Source organism: Petaurus breviceps, unplaced genomic scaffold (assembly GCF_028583685.1).
Source record: "Petaurus breviceps papuanus isolate PSGF00001 unplaced genomic scaffold, PetGlider_PUasm1.0 164, whole genome shotgun sequence".
NCBI classification, from domain to species: Eukaryota; Metazoa; Chordata; class Mammalia; order Diprotodontia; family Petauridae; genus Petaurus; species Petaurus breviceps.
In genome coordinates, this window is record NW_027185735.1 from 5,314,477 (window position 1) to 5,321,172 (window position 6,696).

The window sequence follows — 6,696 nt, forward strand, 5'->3', positions numbered from 1 at the left end:
TCAAAGGTGTTTTGTAAACTTGCACCTCAGAGCCCCCCCTTGCCTCCTTGTTCCTCATGGTATAAATAAAAGGGTTGAGCATGGGGGTTACAACCGTGTAGAAAAGGGAGACAATTTGGTCTGTGTCCTGAGCATCATTGACTCCGGGTCTCATGGCAGTCCCATAGAAGAGTGTAACAACCAGATGATGGGAAGAGAAAGTGGGGAGACTTTTTGGTGACCCTGAGCAGAGGCTACCCCAAGGATGGTGATGAGGATGCAAACATAGGAAAACAGGATCAGTGCAAAGAGAGTCATAATAAAGAGCAGGGTGATGGCAAGATTCACAATCTCACCAGAGAATGTGTCTCCACTTGTCAGCCACAACACAGGAAAAATATCACAATGGAAGTGAATAACGTTGGTGCCATGAAAGGGCAAGGTAAAGATTAACATGGAGTGGGTGGTGCCTGTGATGATGCCCATTAGATAGGAAGCACTCACCATACCCACACACACCTGCCACTTCATCAGTATGGTATAATGCAGGAGCTGGCAAATGGCAGCATAATGGTCATAGGCCATGGCAGTGAGCAGGCAGCATTCAGCAATGGCAAAGAGGGCAAAGAAATACATCTGGGCGAAGCAGCTGGCAGAAGACATGGCAGGATGGAAGAAGAGGAGATCAGTCAGCAACCTAGGCACAGCACTCGTAGTATAGAGAATCTCTACAATAGAGATGTCGAAGGAAGAAGTACATGGGGGTGCTCAGGGCTGGGTCCAGGAGGGTGAGGATGATGATCAGGGAGTTGTCCACCAAGGTGACCAAGTAGAAAAAGAGCACTCCCCAAAAGAGGGCATGCTGGTAGGGCCCCAAAAAGTAAATCCCAACAAAATAAACTCAGTCGCTGCTGTCCCATTAGCATCAGCTGTGTCCCTAAATCTGCATCTGGGTTAGGACCAGGGGAGAATTGTTAATATTCCCAAAAAAAGAAAGAAGTACACAAACTGCTTCATTAAAATCCAGGCTAAAAAGACAAGAACTTCCCAGGTGTGGAGATTGTGATGGATTAGCAGTGGGATATTAGATCATCCTTTCTGAGAAAACTAAAATATAAATAATTATATTTTAATTTATCAGAAATAAAATGGGATCTAGGCAAGAAGCAAGGCACTATATAGAACATCAACATGATCCCTTCCACCTCACAAAGCCCTCAGTTCCATGGGCAGAAACCTGTCTTTGAATCTTAAAGGTAACTGGCAATGTGAACAGATATAGGCAGGCATAGAGAAATATTATGGAATGGCAAAACAAAGAAAAAAGGAGAGAGAGGATGGAGAGATCAAAGGAACACTTTGAGGCATAGAGAGTGAAACATATGAGAAAAAAAGAAAGAATAGGGGAAACTTGAACCTTTAGATAAGATCCACATCACCCATGGGTGTCCCTCCCAGAGTCCCTTTTAGAGGCAACAACTGCTAGCAGTCATTCCCATGTGGTTTTCTGATATACTGACATGAGGCTAAGCCCATAGGGATCCATGTTCTCAAGAGTGGAGGGCAGGAAAGAGAGAGACTAGACTGTAACCTAGAAGAAACAAGGAAGTGAGAAGGGAAACTTGGACCTTAGGGCCTGACCTGGCTAAGGAGAACTAAACAGTAGCTCCCTAGCTTCTTCTGCTCCCTGAGCTTCCTGCAATGTAGGTATAGAGATCTGGGTCAGGAAACATCTCAGACTCATCTCGATCACTCTAACTCACCAAAATTGATTAGAGAGGGAGAGAATATATCAAGTCTGTGGAGAAACGGAGGTTCCGAAAGAGGCAAACGTAAATTAATTCAATGTTACCCAGTGATTCTAAGGTAGAAGCATTTGCAGAATGAGGTATAAGTGGATTCTCAAGATGCATGCCTCCTGGTCAACATGGAAATCACCTAGTTTTTCTCCCCTCAGCCTTTAGGCAATTAATACTCACACAGAATGAAGCAGTCATAATTGGATTGACAAGCAAGCTCCTTATCTTGATGCAAAGGAAGGAAGCCACGCTCCCCCACACATTGCTCTTAAGAATGTGAAGTTGAATTTGAAAAAAATTTTCTTGCAGGACAAGCTGGAAAGTGGCCTGGAAAACAGGCGATATGGCAGCTTAGCAACTATGCTGGGAACCTGGAGATAATCATAGCCACCATAAACTGGAATATAAGTAACCTGAGAGTAAGAGGAGCAGAATACCAGGAAAGAGGGAAGATGGGGATGCCACCAGAAGCAGCAGTGCTGATGTATTTCCTGCCACAACAGCTGCCAGCTGTAGCTAACACCATTGCCAAAAAAAAAAAATGCAGGGGAGAAAAAGCTAAGATACTAACACAAGGACTGTAACTATAACTGGGCAATGCAGGAACCACAAAGAGCTTTGATGCTCTCTCATGAGCTAGGGTCTTCCATCTCGGTCTCATCTGGATTAGGAGAACTCCCTGGCTTTAGCTCAATTATTCTTATAAGACCAGGGACACAGCCTTCCCTTTAAGTTAACTGAAGCATTTCTTTCCAACTCCTAATGGAGGAAAGAAATATGAATGCCTTTTCAGACTTCACTTGAAGATACCCAAAAAAGACCAAAGTGGCTGAAAAATAAGTCATTCCTACTTTCATATACTTTATAATCAGAGAATACATCACTCTGGGTGTGAGCCACTCAAACTAAAAATGCAACCTTTACAAAATATGAATGGGACACATTTTAATACTTGCTTACCTGCTCCTTATATTCTGAAATCTCATCATATGGATTGAGGGAGGCTTGATTGATCAGGGGTGTCTGAGTCAACTCCATCTCCACAGCATGCCCACAATATACATCATATTTTATATACATGAGGGGATATATGCATATGTAGAGACTGATATATTTCATGTTAAGGGTAATGTAATGTAATGCCAAGCAAAGGCAACTTCCCAACGTTCAAAATACCACCATAGGTACTCTCCATTTTATTCAGTGAAAAATGAATAGAAATGAACAGAGAAGATCAAAATATGACATCATTCAAAATACAGCATTTATTAAGTGTGATTAAATAATCTCCAAGTACTACCTGATTTAATCAAGTACTACCCCACCCCAGGACATTACATTCATTTAATCAATTACAAAGTCCCTGTTCTAAATACTACTCCACCCGTAGGTTGTACATTCATTTAGTCCATCACAAAGCCCCTCTTCTCAAATGGAGATTAGTTTCCAATCATAAGTAAAATACATTCATTTGTTCAATCACAGAACACAAAAAGGTCAAAAGTTCCCCACCCCTGGATCACAATTGAATCTACCCCAGAGTTACAACAAGTTTAAGCACAGCACTTAATACCCAAATGGAGGTCTTTTCTTCATCTTTACACAAAGCAAGTTCTCAGCAATCTTTGTTCCTGGGGAGACAAAGCTTAACAAGGCCACAAGATACATTGCCAGTCTCTTCATTAATTGATTCTCTGTCTGCAGAACAGTCCTAGGACCCCTGAAAACATTAGCAAAACCCTCTTCCAGGATTTCTGTAAACATACAACAAGAAAATCCTTCTTCAGGGCTTCTGAACCAATACCAAAGTTCCATAACTTCTGCAACAACAGCACTGTCCTTCACCAGTGGACAGTATTCATTCTCTGTCTGCAGAACAGTCTCTGGAGCTCTGAACCAACAGCAAGGTTCCAAAACTTCTGCAACAACAGGACTGTCCTTCACCAGTGGACAAATCTGGCAAAACAACATCAAAACAGACAGACAAAGTACCAGCATAACAGCCATGTCTCCTCAGTCCTTGGCAGATCTGGGTGGCAGGTCTCAAAAGTCCTGGGCAATTCAAAGTGGCCCTCAGCAATCTTCTCAGTCTCTCTCTGCCTCCAAAGGTGCTGCTTCCAAAAAGTTCTTCTGCCTCTCTCTTGTCTTGTGTCTCTCTAAATCTATGTCACCAGCTCCTCCCAGTTCTGCCCTCTCTTTTCACCTCAACAAGTCCATCCCACAAGTGGGATTAACAAGATCTGGGTTTTAACACCAAAAACCAAGCCAATACAGGGGGATCTTTATATTCCATTACTATTACAAGGCCTCTTCCTCTTTCAGTACCACTGTGAGGTCAAAGTTCTTTGGTTGGCTATCACTAACCAGAACACTGGGTGGTCTTCTCTCGCCACTGATTCTTCCAAAGTCAGGATCCTGCCTCTTCTATGCCCTCTCAGGACAACTCTGATCACAGAACTGATTCACTTTACTACTGGAGTTTACCCAGTCGGGGAGCTTCTAGGACCTCCCTGAGGAACCTTTGAACAGTTTCCTCTTCCAGGGCTCTTAGCATCTACTCATCTTTTTTTTTACCCTAGACTAGACCCTAGACTATTTAGCTTAGTGAAGGATCACTTTGGATGTGGGGGTTAATACTTGATCTGGTGCTCTTGTTAAGTCATTCAAGTAAAGGTGGGAGAGTTGGGTGCTCTGCATGCTTCACATGACCATCTTTACCTGGAATAGCAAGAAATTATTAAGTACTTACTACATTCCAGACACTGTCAAATGTTGAGGCTACAGAGACAAAAAAGGGGACAAAACCAGCCAATAAAGAGGTTGTATTTCAAGAGGGAGGCAGAATGCACATGTATACAAAAAAAGTAGAAGTAAATTTGGTGGACCATGGCAAAGCACTAGCTGCTGAAAAGATCAGGAAGTAGATGATGTAGGAAATTGAATTTCCACTGAGTTTTGAAGGCAAATGAGAATTGTAAAAGATAGAGATGAGAACAAAGTGCATTACAACATGGGGGTACATCCTGAGAAAAGAAATCAAGGAAGGAGTCAAGATGGCAGAGTAGAAACAGAACCTCAGTGCAGCTCCAGCTCCCACCCCCTCCAATTCATATAAAAGGTGACTCTGAACAAACTTTGGAGCTATTGAACCCACAAAATGACACAGAAGCTAACCTCCCACTGAGGACAGCCCCGCCGGCTGGCAGCAAGCAGCCGGCCCAGCATTTGGGAGCCGAGCCCAGCCCCCTGTGAGCCAGAGGTCTTACCCCCAGGGTGGCCTGTCTGGCCGCTGGCTGGAAGGACTCCAGATCACCAGCAGCAGTGGCAGTTTCCAGAATTATCAACACATAGATGGTAAGGACAAAGTGAGAGAGTGTGTGGACTTTGGGATCCAGTAGTTGGTAGTGTCATCGGCCTTTGCCCCTGGGGCAAGAAGCCACTTAAGCACTGCAGCTCAGTGCCACCACCTGGCAGCTTCACCTCCTGGCCTGCAGACTGTAGGGGGACCAAGTGACCAGTCTGAGGGGTAATCGCTACTGCTTTAACCTGCTTGGATCTGGATTGCTGTCTAGGGTGGAGGTCCTGGGGTGTGTGACCAGCTTGCCAGAGTGTGTGGAGGCTTCAGAGAGGGCACCCAACTAATACCTTCGTCAGCTGAGAAAACCCCAGCATTTGGGATGAAGCTCCCTATCTGGTGGTAGAGTCCTACTGTGGCAAAAAGCCCAAAAGTCAAGTAATTGACTGGCAACTTGAGCAGACAAATGAAGCAAATGAAGCAGAGCAATCCAGACTTACACTCCTATTTTGGGAACAAAAAAAAAAAGATCAAAGCATGAAACAGGAGGAAGACAGTGAAGTCAGAACTCCTGCACCAAAAGCTTCCAATAAAAATACATGCTGGTTAGAGGCCACAGGGGAGCTTAAAAAGGATTTTGAAAATCAAATAAGAGAAGTGGAGGAAAAATTGGGAAGAGAAATGAGAATAATGCAAAAAAATTATGAAATGAGAGTCAACAACCTGACTAAAGAAAATAACACCTTAAAAAATAGCTAACTCAGGGGCGGCCAGGTAGCACAGAGAATAAGAGCACCAGCTCCAGTGTTGAGAAGACCTGGAGATCGAATCCCGGGCTCAGACACTTAGCACCCACCCAGAAACACCTGGCCGTGTAACCTTGAGCAAGTTACTTAACCCCAATTGCTTAGGGGTGGCCAGGTGCCTCAGTGAGTAAGAGCACCGGCTCCAGTGTTGTAACGACCTGGAGATCGAATCCCGGGCTCAGACACTCAGCACCACACCCAGAAATAACTGGCCATGTAACCTTGAGCAAGTTACTTAACCCCAATTGCTTAAAAATATAAAAAAAAATAGCTAACTCAGATGGAAAAATAGGCTTAAAAAGGCAATGAGGAGAATGCCTTAAAAAGCCAAATTTGCCAAATGGAAAAAGAATCTCAAAAGCTCACTGAAGATAATCATTCCTTCAGAATTAGATTGGAGCAAATGGAAGCTAGTGACTTAATGAGGAATCAAGATACTATTAAACAGATCTGAACAAATGAAAAAACAGAAGGCAATGTGAAATATCTGATTGGGAAAACCACCGACCTGGAAAATAGATCCAGAAGAGATAATTTAAAAATTATTGGACTATCTGAATGCCATGATCAAAAAAAAAGAACCTAGAAATCATCCTTCAAGAAATTCTCAAGGAAAATTGCCCCAATGTTTTAGAACTGGAGTGCAAAATAGAGGATGAAAGAATCCACCAATAACCTCCTGAAAAAGATCCCAAAAAGAAAACTCCTAGGAATATTATAGCCAGGTTCCAGAATTCCCAGACCAAGGAGAAAATATTACAAGCAGCCAGGAAGAAATATTTTGAATACTGTAAAAACAATCAGGATAACTCAGGAT

At 43.2% G+C, this 6,696-nt stretch overlaps 1 pseudogene; it reads right to left on the reverse strand.

Moving 5' to 3' along the window:
- LOC138156925 (olfactory receptor 10P22-like) lies at positions 1-2,816 on the reverse strand (annotated as a pseudogene).
- Between the last annotated feature and the right edge of the window lie 3,880 nt (positions 2,817-6,696).